The sequence below is a fragment of the Megachile rotundata genome, chromosome 1, assembly GCF_050947335.1.
Source record: "Megachile rotundata isolate GNS110a chromosome 1, iyMegRotu1, whole genome shotgun sequence".
Taxonomy (NCBI): Eukaryota; Metazoa; Arthropoda; class Insecta; order Hymenoptera; family Megachilidae; genus Megachile; species Megachile rotundata.
This window is the reverse complement of record NC_134983.1, coordinates 8,296,578-8,310,251: the sequence shown is the minus strand read 5'-3', so window position 1 is coordinate 8,310,251 and position 13,674 is coordinate 8,296,578. Positions and strand designations below refer to the sequence as shown.

The following is a 13,674-nucleotide window of genomic DNA, read 5'->3' as shown; positions in this document are numbered from 1 at the left end:
TCAATCTTCTATTTTTCATAAACAATTTTGTGAATGGATTCAACTCAATAAACATTTCTGAAATTTTTGATTATGCAATATATTATATAAGGTTTGCCTATATAAAGAGATAAAAATTGTTACTTGAAAGCTTACTTAAAAATAAACAATACAATAATAACAAAATGTGACAATAACAAATAACATTTCATTCGAATAAAAATTAATTTGTTAATGTCTCAGTTTTACCCACAATTTTTATTCAAATAATTTTGTAGTAAAAATAATGAATAAATCTTGCAAATAATCTTGCAGTAAAAATGATGAATAAATCAAAAAGTCACAAGATAACAGCAAATAATTTTTTACCAAACAAACATGAATTCATGTCCTTCCTTTCATCTGTAATTTTAATTCGAGTGTTCAAATTTCCCCAGAAATTAGTCATAGTATTTTAATAAAAGAAGAACAGAAGATTACAGGTTACCAATGTACGTTACGATTGCGTTTTCGCGATTGGACTATTATAGCAGTCGTACGTGCATGTTCGACAATTCCATATGGGTTATAACATGTGATTCGGTGCATCCCATCGAAGGTTTTGCATAATCGTGGTGCATATCGAGGTGCAGAAGGAGAATGTGATCCGCATATGCGGCGCTCGTTCCGGACCGGTATGTATCCCACGAAATATCGGTATGATCTGAGCTAGAATGCTGGGTCACAATGCTGAAATCTTGACCTGAAAGGGTTAACACTCCTCTGACACGTGTCTATTTCAGAGCACGTGGTAGGCTTCTTTTGTGTATGAACAATCATGTGTTGACAACTTTTTCATTTCTACATTATTAATCCCAAATGTATGTGATAGAAAATTTTGTAATTTCCCAATTCCGATATTTCTGAATTCCTGAATTCAACCTTCTAAACTCAAAAATTCTCAAGTTGCTAATTTTCTAAATTCCTGAATCATCTAATTTTTGAATTTATTATACTCCTGAATTTCTAAATTTCCCATTTCCTATTTCTCAAGTTTTTCATCCCTTACATTTCTAATTTTTCAAATTCTCCGTCCCATAAATTCACAAATTCCCAAATTTGTGATTTACCAAAACTTCAAATTCACAAGTTCTGCATCAGCAAATTTTTAAATTTATTATATTCCTGAATTGCTAAATTTCCCATCCTGTCAATATCTAAGTTTCCAAGTTTCATCCCTTAAATTTTTAATTTTTCAAATTTTCCGTCCCATAAATTCCCAAATTCCCAAATTTGTGATTTACCAAAACTTCAAATTTGTAAGTTTACAACTTCCCGAATTCCCAACTTACCAAATCCCTAAATCGTCAATAACCCATTTTTTCAACTTACACAATACACATTTCTATATCTAAAAATTCTCAAACTTCCAAATTACAGAATTCTCAAATTCCCAAATTTTCCAAAAATATTAAAAAAAAAACCACTAAGACGCTTCAATAAAAATCAACACAGATATCAAGAATAGTAAATTAACAAATTTTGTAATTTAAACCTAGTAAAACCTGGTAAACCCAATAACTGCAAGCTTATAAATTATCAATCTATAAAACCTGTAAATAAACATTTCCATATAATAAAAAACAACCTAAATTAAAGAAACGTGATTGACGAAATGTCCGAATTGAACAGACTCACAGAAAATAAGAAATAAAGTATCCGAATAGTATTCCTTGGGCGTGAACAAATCGAAACTGCTTATAGAAGCCTCGTCTGTCGAGCATGCTTTGCATGATTCGGTATACAGATCGCATTCGTATGAAAGAGCCGAAGGCATAAAGCAGCAGAACAGAGAAGAAGGGAAACGATAGACAGACTGTACTGGATACACGCGTACAATGTTTGATCAGGTACTGTAAACAGGATATTTTCTCACGTGTAGATATGCACTGTTCGCAAATCCATACCGGCCCGTTATTATTTGTCGCGTGTACAGCTAACGTATGCTGTAACTGAATTAATCCTTCGATGACGGACTTGGGTCGTTTATGATTCAACGTATTTGCCCTTAAATTTCATTTTAGATTTTCGTTATGTTATCGATTCTTGTATTTATTTTACAAATTTTCATGAAAATTTCATGTGAAATTTTTATGATTTTCAAATTTCCAAATACCTTTATTATAAAATTTGTTAATTTTTAAAACCTACTTGATTGTACTTGAGATAGATTTTTTATTTATTATACGAGTAGAAAATAGGCCTTAATAAATACAAGTAATTATGGATCTTATATATCAAGTATAATGTGTAAAAAATATATCAAATTTCTAAAATGTATCAAGATTCTAAAATTGTTATCAGAAGAGTCAAGAAAGTCACTCACAATATTACAGAACGTAAAAAATGTATTATAGGTACACAATACATTTACATAAATATAGTAATATTTGTCGTATAATGTTAGAGTATCTATGGAAAATATTTTCCATACAGTACATGTTTCCATGACACGATCCTAGAATGCGAATTCAAATAACGCGCCAAATACATAACATACACGAATACATTTTTCACATAATGTTATCTCCCGTATACCACTCTACGTAATAAAACTACTCAATTTTACCGAGTCCATTTTCTGAAACTAATAATTGATACATCAGTAATCACGCAATCCCCATTATTCGCGCTACACGAAAAAATTCTCGCACAGCACATCACACAACCGTATTAACCGCGTTGCACGTGGAATCTGCAATATGATACGGTAAAGTACAGCCCCCGACCCCTCGCAAAAATTCTAGTTACTTCAATGATCGCAATTTCCTTTACGTAGAGAACGGAACGAAAACGTTGGAAGCAAAAGGAATTATTAATCACGAGAATCAGCTGGCCGTAACCGTGGGGCGATTTGTATGTTTCGCGCGCGGCGTAATCCGTGCACTTGCTCATAAAAGATCCAGTAGTCGCGACTAAATTGATTCTCCATCTCTTTCTTCCCTTAATCCTCGCGTTCTTTCACGCTCTCTGTTCCGGTGAATCGTTGTAACAGCGCGTTGCGTGGTTCGCGAAAAATCCCGTGGCGAGAGAGAAGACCGAACGTGGCCCATCCTCCATCTTTTGCTCGCCGATATAGCTACGCTCGCCCTCCAGCCCGAGACGGTAATTGGATAAGTTAATTAGCTTTTTAAATGAAACTTTGTCGAGCTTTTAGATACTCGGAACGTTCTTTTTTCAGCCTCGCGGTCGCCTACCCCGTGGTCGTTGTTCGGTCCGCGAGCGACGGATGCTCGGTTCCTTTCGAGGAGTCTTGAAATAAATCCGAGTAGACCCCTATCCTGTACCATCCCCCTGTTGCCACCCCTCCCAGCCGTCTCTCACATCCTCTAACCCTTAATTGAAGCCATAACGCCGTGGAGCCTCGAGCGTCCTTAATGCAGCCGGAGCTGCGTCACTTTAATTGAAAGTGCACGGATTCCTCTGATAGCTGCGGTTGCGGTTTCGTCGTGAAAGAGTAAGAGGGGGCACGACGGGGGTGCACTCTGGGCTTGGAAGTAGGCATTTACCTTAAATGCATCTTCAATCGCGTTTCATAGACGGGGGACGCGTCTCTGAATTCAGAACGGACGCGAACATCCGACATTTTACAGACACCGAAATTTTGCTCGCACCGTCTGCTACCCGCCTCTCAATAGCCCCTTTAACCTCCTTTAATCGTACTTTTTGTCCTTTGCATCAAAATTTCTTGTATGTTGATTATATTCAGATATACAGGCTATCTCACAACTGGTGTTAAGGTTAGGTTAAGGTTAAGTTCTATAAGGTTAGGTTTTTCTTTAGCAAAAATGGAGATTGTATAATTTTACGCGCTTTGTATATCTTTTGTGAGAACGACTTATTATTATCATCATTGCATTATTCATCAAACTGAGAAAATCGTGCAACAGAGAGTTAACATACGACTCGCGACTTAACAGAGACTTCAACAAAGTGTATCTCACAACTAGTGTTACTGTCGGAATGAGGTTAGGTTTCTCTCTAGCAAAAATGGCGTTTGTATAATTGTATAGCGTACACGCGTACATCTTTTGTGAGAACGACATTATTATCATCGTTGATATATTATGTTTCATTATTCTTTATAACAATACGAAAGTGTATTATTCATCAAAACTAAGAAAATCGTGCAACGGAGAGTTAACGTACGATTAGCGATTTAACAGAGATTTCAAAAAATTGTGCTGACAGTATGATTTATTATGACGTACGATTTCGTACTTCGTTCTTTTCATTTCGCGAGCAGGGTAGACGGTTTCATCGAAGTAACAAATAAATATGTCCCAAGTGGAAGTAAATAAAAATAAAATGAAATTTCATTGGACGTCGGCGGGTTCGTTTTACGTACTTATTAACCTTCGTTTGACGGAGTGAATATTGAACGACCCGAGTTAGTCGACTGAAACAAAATAAGATCAAAGGAAAGTTTGAACGAGGACTTAATCAAAGGCAGCCAATGTTTTCAAACGTACTCGTGGAACAAGTACCAATGGAGTCTGAGAAATTACTCGTTATTTCCATTTATGTTACCGATAACCACTATATCAAGTTTTAACATGTTCCTATTCAGACGTTAGAGAATCAAGTTTTACACAAAAATGTAGGTGCACAGTATGTCGGAAAAATAACGGAGCTTTTTAAATAGAAAGAAAAGAATTATTTTGCCAAAATTAATCTTTTTAATTCAAAATACATCCCTTCCGGATTAATACACCGCTAAGCGGTTCAGGCAATGTTAACATAGATTTTTTTATATCGTTTTGCGGAATCGCTTCAAATATCCTTGTCACAGCTGCTTGGACTTGTGTAACAGTGTTATAAAACGTTCCTTTTATAGCTGATTTCAATTTTGGAAAAAGGAAGTAATCGCATGGAGATAAGTCGGACGAATATGGAAGATGTTGGAACATACAGACTTGTTTTTCTGCCAAAAATTCACTAACAGCGACAGTTCTGTGACATGGTGCATTATCAAGCAACAGAAATCAACTTCCCGGCGATATTCGAACCCCACATGAACGAACCTCTTTCACAAATGTTCCATAACATCCAGATAATATTCGCCATTAACATTTTGTCCCTGTGGAACGAATTCCCGAAGTATAATTCCTTTAGAATTGTAAAAGCAAATTAACATTGTCTTCTCTTGGGACTTCTGGAATCGCAATTTTTTTTATTTTGGAGAGCCTGCAGATTTCCACGTAGCACTTTGGCGCTTTGTTTAAGGTTCATACTTGAAGCACCAAGTCTCATCACTAGTTACAATTGATTCCAGGAATGTACAGTTTCGTCTGGCTGTTTTGATAAGATCCTCGCAATATTCAACGCGAGCAATTTGTTGCGCTTGCCCGTGATTTTGTAACACGGCGACGAAAGATTCTGTCGCATTAAACGCTATAAGTTTACAATTCATTGCTCGATTCCAATAATGATTGTTGTGTCTTGTAGGGGAGGTATACTGTTTTCAGATAACATTGTTTTAATAGATGGCGCTAGTTTTCCTTAAATTTAAAAAGTTCCGTTACTTTTCCGACATACTGTGTAGAAGGTTTGTTGAAATATAGATTTGATAAAACGATGATCAACGAGATGTTATGATACACCGTACGGAAATGGTAGTTTCTAGACATTTGTATAACGCATCAAATACATCGTTCGAATTGTTCCGTCGATAATTTCAAATGCATGATACACAATGCGTAATTGATTGAACATTGTTCCACTTTTGAGACAGACAGTCGTTCAATCGCGAATATCCCTTCGTTGATCATCCATTCGAACGAAATCGAGACTAGTGGATAAACTGTGATTAACACAGACGATAATTTCAATTTACTGCAAATCTGTTCGCCACAAAATATCGACAAACCGAAATCTGATTACGTCCAACGATTTAAACGTAACGCTATTACATTCGCGCGAAACATCGTGTGTCCAACGTAACTCTCTTGTATACACATTAGGCTGCCGATTAAAATTAAAATTCTCTTGTACAGTCTACTCGGGGCAATGTTGACAGAAGGTTATGTATTTCTGTGTGCTGGAAAAATTGTTTATTGTCTGCGGTATATTTGTGTATAGTATTTAGGTAATTTCTACATTTTCAAGTTTCCAAATTTTCAAATTTCCGAATTTCCAAATTTCCAAATTTCCAAATTCTCAAATCTCCAAATTCCCAGTTTCGCCAATTCCCAATTTCCTCAATTCCCAATTTCCCCAATTCCAAATTTTCCCAAATTCTCAGTTTCCCCAATTCCCAATTTCCCCAAATTCTCAGTTTCCCCAATTCCCAATTTCCCCAATTCCAAATTTCCCCAATTCCCAATTTCCCCAATTCCCAATTTTCCCAAATTCTCAGTTTCCCCAATTCCCAATTTCCCCAAATTCTCAGTTTCCCCAATTCCCAATTTCCCCACTTCCCAATTCCCCCAATTCCCAATTTCCCCGATTTCCAATTTTCTCAAATTCTCAGTTTCCCCAATTCCCAATTTCCCCAATTCCCAATTTCTCCAATTCCCAATTTTCCCAAATTCTCAGTTTCCCCAATTCCCAATTTCCCCAAATTCTCAGTTTCCCCAATTCCCAATTTCCCCAATTCCCAATTTCCCCAATTCCAAATTTCCCCAATTCCCAATTTTCCCAAATTCTCAGTTTCCCCAATTCCCAATTTCCCCACTTCCCAATTCCCCCAATTCCCAATTTCCCCGATTTCCAATTTTCTCAAATTCTCAGTTTCCCCAATTCCCAATTTCCCCAATTCCCAATTTCTCCAATTCCCAATTTTCCCAAATTCTCAGTTTCCCCAATTCCCAATTTCCCCAAATTCTCAGTTTCCCCAATTCCCAATTTCCCCAATTCCCAATTTCCCCAATTCCAAATTTCCCCAATTCCCAATTTTCCCAAATTCTCAGTTTCCCCAATCCCCAATTTCCCCAATTCCCAATTTTCCTAAATTCTCAGTTTCCCCAATTCCCAATTTCCCCAAATTCTCAGTTTCCCCAATTCCCAATTTCCCCAATTTCCAATTCCCCCAATTCCCAATTTCCCCGATTTCCAATTTTCTCAAATTCTCAGTTTCCCCAATTCCCAATTTCTCCCATTCCCAATTTCCCCAATTCCCAATTTCCCCAATTCCCAATTTCCCCAATTCCCAATTTCCCCAATTCCCAATTTCCCCAATTCCCAATTTCCCCAATTCCCAATTTCCCCAATTCCCAATTTCCCCAATTCCCAATTTCCCCAATTCCCAATTTCCCCAATTCCCAATTTCCCCAATTCCCAATTTCCCCAATTCCCAATTTCCCCAATTCCCAATTTCCCCAATTCCCAATTTCCCCAATTCCCAATTTCCCCAATTCCCAATTTCCCCAATTCCCAATTTCCCCAATTCCCAATTTCCCCAATTCCCAATTTCCCCAATTCCCAATTTCCCCAATTCCCAATTTCCCCAATTCCCAATTTCCCCAATTCCCAATTTCCCCAATCTCCAATTTCCCCAATTCCCAATTTCCCCAATTCCCAATTTCCCCAATTCCCAAATTCTTAAATCCCCAAATTTCTAAATCCCGAAATTCCTTAATCCCCCAATGCCTACATCCCCAAATTCCCGAATCCCTAAATTTCAACCCCTTAATTTCCAAATCCCCAAATTCCTGTATCTAAATTCCCAACTCCCCAAATCCCTAAATTTTCACACACCGATTTTCAAACTACCCTGAAAAATCTCCACTATTTCCTATCCCGCCAAAAATGAAGGAAACATTATTCCTCATTAAATAAACACCACCCTAGCGTACATAAAATAATATTACAAGCCTGCTGCACTTAACATATAAAAACAAGCACAGAATACTAGTTTAACAATTCATTCAAATTTTATATATTTCTTTTTCATTTTTTACACGGAAACAAAAGATAAATTTACGGCGAGTTATTTCTGTATCACAATCGAGAGTTTGAAAATCCGCGCGTGTTTGACTTGCAAGTAGTACAATGCGAGCTTTATTATTAAATTCACTCATGCCCATTAAAAGTTTCGGAGCTTGTAGAAATGTTATATCTACGATACAGTTAGAGAGTATCCTTTCGTCGTGTTCCGTGGGAAACAAAAAGATAAACAAAGCGAAACATAGAAAAACATGAAGCGAGCAAAACAGGAGGGAAATTATTTTCTTGCCTGCAAATCAAAGAGAACTACGTGAGCCGCAGATTTCGGTTGGTTCAATTGCTCCGCTGCATAATTGTCCGAACTTGCAAGTTGTTGTTAACGAGTACCACGGATAACTACCGCGACTTCTGTTTCTTGGCTTGAATTATTCCTCGAGCACCGCTCTGCCAAGAACTTCTATCTCGTAAACAGAATGTAACGTCGCGTTACCCAATATTCAGGGGCTCTTTTTAATTAAGAATCTAACGCCATGTCGATCATTCGTGTATAATTTTATAGGATTATGGCGTTTCAAGCTTTTTTAAATTTAAATTCATTTTGAAATTTGGAAATGTTCAAATGTCGCAAGCTTTCGGGATTCAACTTTATTTGGGTTTACAATTTTTGAGGGTTGACGTATTTAAATTGTTAAATTTATTATACTGGATTTTACGTGTTAGAGATATTCTTATTCTCAAGTTTCTAAGTTTGGGAATGTTCAAATATGGATGTTAAATTGTCAAAACCATCCCTTCAAGTTTATAATTTTTTAAAGGTAGACACTTTTAAATTATTACATTTGCAATACTAGATTTTAAGTGTTAGAGATTTTCTTGTTCTTAAGTTCATAAATTTGGGAATGTTCAAATGTAGATGTTGCTGAATTTTCAAAACCATCCCTTCAAATTTATAATTTTTTAAAGGTAGACATTTTTAAATTATTAAATTTACAATAGTAGATTCTAAGTATTACAGATTCTCTTATCCTCAAGTTTCTAAATTTGGGAATATTCAAATACAGACATTGCTAAATTATCAAAACCACCCCTTCAAGTTTACAATTTTTTAAAGGTACACATTTGTAAATTATTACATTTACAATACCAGATTTTAAATTTTAGAAATTTTGTTATTCTCTAATTTTTTATTTGAAAATGTTCAAATATACAAACTTTCAAATTTTGAAATTTTTGATTATCTGAATTTTCAGGTTTGCAAGGTTCGATGCTTTGAAGCATGGAAATTTCGAACTGCAGAAGTTTGCAAACTCTCTGGTCTGCAATTTTAAAGCTTCCAAATTTGCTAATGTAAGTATGGAAACATCTAGAATTTTTCAGAATTAAAAATATTAAGAGTAGTCAAGTTTTCATATCTTTAAATTTCCAAATTTGTTATGCTACGTATTCAATCGTACTTAATACTGTAATGGCCGCTCACATAACATGTGTGTGATAGCCGGAATAATTGATGTGATGCTATCAAAAGCTGGTACCCTTTGTGTGATGATTGCTTTAATAATTATCACACAAACGTAGAATATTGAAGTTGTATTACATGTGTTGTTGTTTTCGTTTGTTTTATATGTATGTTCACACATGTTGAATCAATTCGTGAATTTACATAAAGTTTCTTTAAATTAATTCTTCAAAAATATTGCCATCCCCTGAGGACGTTTGACTACGCAGACGTGTAGCCATTAAAGTATTAATATATATATTTACAGTCAGTGTAAAAAGTATTCGTACAGTAATTAATTTCAACAAAAATGTTGTGAAACGTCATTTATTAAAAAAATTTGAACAAATAAAAAATACATACATATTCTTAGATGTCTATGTATTCTATGTAAGAATGTGTATGTATTTTTTATTTGTTCAAATTTTTTTAATAAATGACGTTTCACAACATTTTTGTTGAAATTAATTACTGTACGAATACTTTTTACACTGACTGTATATTTGATCATATACATGGTTAAATTGTCGAATCTTCAAATTTACAAAATTTGTTAGCTTACATATTCAATCATATTCACTCTGTATATAAATAATCAATTACGCATACACGATCAAATCATCAAATTTGTTAGTTTACGTATTCAATCCCACATGGTAAAATTTACAAATCTCCAAATTTGTTAGTTTACATATTCAGTCATATTTAATCTGTACACAATCAATACATCTCCATAAATTACACATTAAATCTCCCAGAACAAAAGACAGGTAAAAAATCGTCAGGTCAACAGGTAACTCGTCTGGTAATTATTTAAAGAAAGTCTAAGGAATGTATCTTTAAAACTAAAGGTGAACGACGGTAGTAGTGGCACAATTATTCCGGACACTGACCTTTCTAACATATATCGAAGTCATTAAAAGTGGCGATGTGTATTCAACTCTGTGTAATTACTGTACTTTTAAACGCGAACACGAGGAAAGTTTTCGAAAGGCGAGTTCTCATATCCGATATCGATTTTACGCGTATATTTTAACGATGCCGTTTATTCGAACGAGTAAGCGGATTCCGAAAGACTCGACGTATGTTTATGGAAAGATAGAAAAAGAAAGCACTTTTGGTGTTAATTGCAGAAAAAGCTTGAACGCAAGAGCGACGTAATTAATTACCTGTCGGACAGAGAAGCAAGTCTGCCAACTCGTTGATATTACTACTGGCCTCGTCTGACCCGACGCCGAACATTTCTACTTTCCCGTTCGCTACAAGCTACAACATTCTAAAGTTTCTTTAATTTAACAGACTATGTAAGAAAATTTCATTAACTTTCATTAAACTGCGACGGAACGTTATTCGTATTTCTCAGGTTTTTTAACATGATTTCGAATAAATGAGACTTTTTATTTCGCTGATAAATAAAAATAAATCCTTACTTTATTACACGATCGCTAAAGTCACTATTAACGGATTTTTATTTTTAACAAATTTTATCGTATATTTTGCTATATTTGTCCTTATTCTGAGGGAATAAATTCTTAATTTATATAAGCGATAGATTTGTATGAAAACTTGAATTTGTATGACCGAAGCAGGTACAAAGATCAGATAAAATTTTTATTTTCCACAAGTTATACTAAACATTTTAATATTTAGTGTAGTAGGTATTTTGTGTAGTTGTCATTCATAGTTTAAAGTGTAATTCGAGTATTTCCAATCAGTGATTAAATTCTTAATAATATATGTAACAGATCCATATGCAAACTTTACAGTCATATGTGAATATTTTGCATGAAATTTTTTTTGTTAATTCTTAACGACACGATAATATTTTGTTTAAAAATATATTACTTTAATGCAGCAAGTGATTTGTAGTAGTAGAAAGTACCTGATAGTCTTTGGTGTATTAAACCATTAAAAACAGAATGAAAGATTAAAGCACCCGTAAATCTACCTATCGAACACATGAATTTGATTTAGTGACACCCTTGTCCTACATCCTACATTAAACTCCGTTCTCAAATATTTCATACCGTTCAAATACTCTACAACAGATCAAAGACTCTGATTAATACAAAATCGAAATTGTATAAACGCGGACGTTGATCGTTTATCGTCGCATATTTTGCGCGAACGAAAGCTATAACGTTTACACCCGACACAATCGCAATAAATACGCCGATAACCATGGAAATAATATTTTCCCCTATACGATACACGAAACTCGTTAATTTCTTCTGATAATTTCACGAATAATCGTAACGGGGATTCGAAAACAGTGTTGTATATTTGATATTTGTTTTATTCGCGCAACAACGACGATGTTCATTCGATTACTAGTATCTCCGGCGCGTTCAATTAGGTGGCCAGTGTTGTTTCGAATGGAGGCTCGAAAACTTGTTGACGAGCCCTCCCGATATCTCGTTAAATCATAGTCGCGTCGACAGATCGAAGACTTTGCGATCGGTACAACGGGCCTCGTGTAAATTCACGATCAGCCTCGTTACGCTTCCGCTGAAACTTGCTCCTCCAATCAGGATTTTATCTCGAGCGTCATCGTTACAACAAGCCGGCGCTGCCGATCGATTTTACCCGATACGGCGCCAACTTAAACAGATACAGCCAGCTTCCGGGTAAACTTTCGCGCGATTAAGACCGGTAATGCTCGCGGAATTACCACGAGATAGCACAAATCCCAAGCCTTTCGTCGGCAAGCCGACTGCACGATTATTATCGACCGACGCAACGCTCGAAGATTCTTGTAAATATATTTCTCACGACAATCTGCTAAACATCGACAACGAACATTATACTAAGGTGCATACAGTCTTGAGCAAAAATTTACATGCAGGACACTTAAAACTCGCAAATTTAATAATTTCTGAATTTAAAAATTTAGGAAGGGTGGATTTGGATGATTTTGAAACATTTTCGAAATATTTGTTAGGGAGAATTTTTGAGAATTTGGGACGTTTGTAGAATTTAGAAATTTGGGACAATTGATGTTCAACCTTGCACCTTATGCAGGTAACGGCTTCCATTTAGGGTTTCAATAGTTCCTCAATGCATAAATAAAATATTGAAAATTATTAGCGTTCCAAGAGAGCAATTTTATTTTATTTTATAGTGTTGGATTAAATTTAAAATGTTCTCTAATATTTTTTAACGAAATGGGAATTTCTTATTGCAGTAAGATGTTAATATAAGATTTCAAACATTGGCTATTGAATTAATACAAAATTAGTATGTGTCAATTATTACAACAATTGTTATAATAACAGTGACAATAAAAACACAAATCTCAACACCGAGTGTCCTAATAATACTTTACTACCATTCTTCCCCTCCTTTGTAATTACATAGTAGAATAATTAAAATGACTATAATATTTAAAGTTTAACTACACTAACTATTTTATAATAGCTACTATTATATTATACTATTTTATAATATTTTATAATTTTTTTCAAAATAAGTTTGCCAAATAAATTGAACCTTTAGAATCAGATTTCAAGATTGTACAGTTTAACCTGTATCTAAGCATGACACAATTTACTCGCTGTATATTACAGAAGTTTTTACACAAAACTCGCGAGCTTGATAAACGCAGTTCAATAAATCAGTGTTTTCATGAAAGCAACTGATCCATTCAGTAGGATAAATCGTTCCGTCAATTGTCACGTTCACGGATGTTTCATTTCACGTTTCGCGTCTCGTTAATACGGCCCGCTGACATATTTTATAACACGCCAATTGACTGACAGGATCACATTCGACTGCCCGGTCACGGAACGTAATAGACGTGATCAGAGTTTTACGGCTAGCTATGTGATAACCGACAAACCTTTCGTGCAACATAACCCGCTTGTTCGCTATAAAAACACGGGTCAGGGTCAATTCTTTGACGAGGTTGATAATACACCGCTATTTCCGTAGAAAGCTTATTGATACCGTGGAGAGAAAATTTCGCTTCTGCAGAAAGAATATAGCTGAACGATTTTTCACAGATTTTTTTAGTGGATTTTAGAATTTTTTAGATTTTGGAACTTTGAAATTTTGGGATTGTAGGATACACGTACGATTTTAACTAAGTTCAATTTTGAATCGAAAATAGAAAAATACATGAATTTATGTATATGGAGGTATACACATAAGATATCATATACAGAGATGATTTACCTTCTTATATTTCAATTAATTCTTATTATATTTCAATTAAAAACTTAAATTTCAAATGTTCTATATTAAATTAAGTAGACAGTACTGAAGACTGGCCATGT

General features: G+C 35.0%; 1 protein-coding gene across 12 annotated transcripts in view; it reads right to left on the bottom strand.

The window, feature by feature from the left end:
* LOC100880704 (agrin) overlaps positions 1 to 13,674 on the bottom strand; it is a 656,625-nt gene that overhangs the window by 453,978 nt on the left and 188,973 nt on the right. The window lies entirely within an intron of this gene.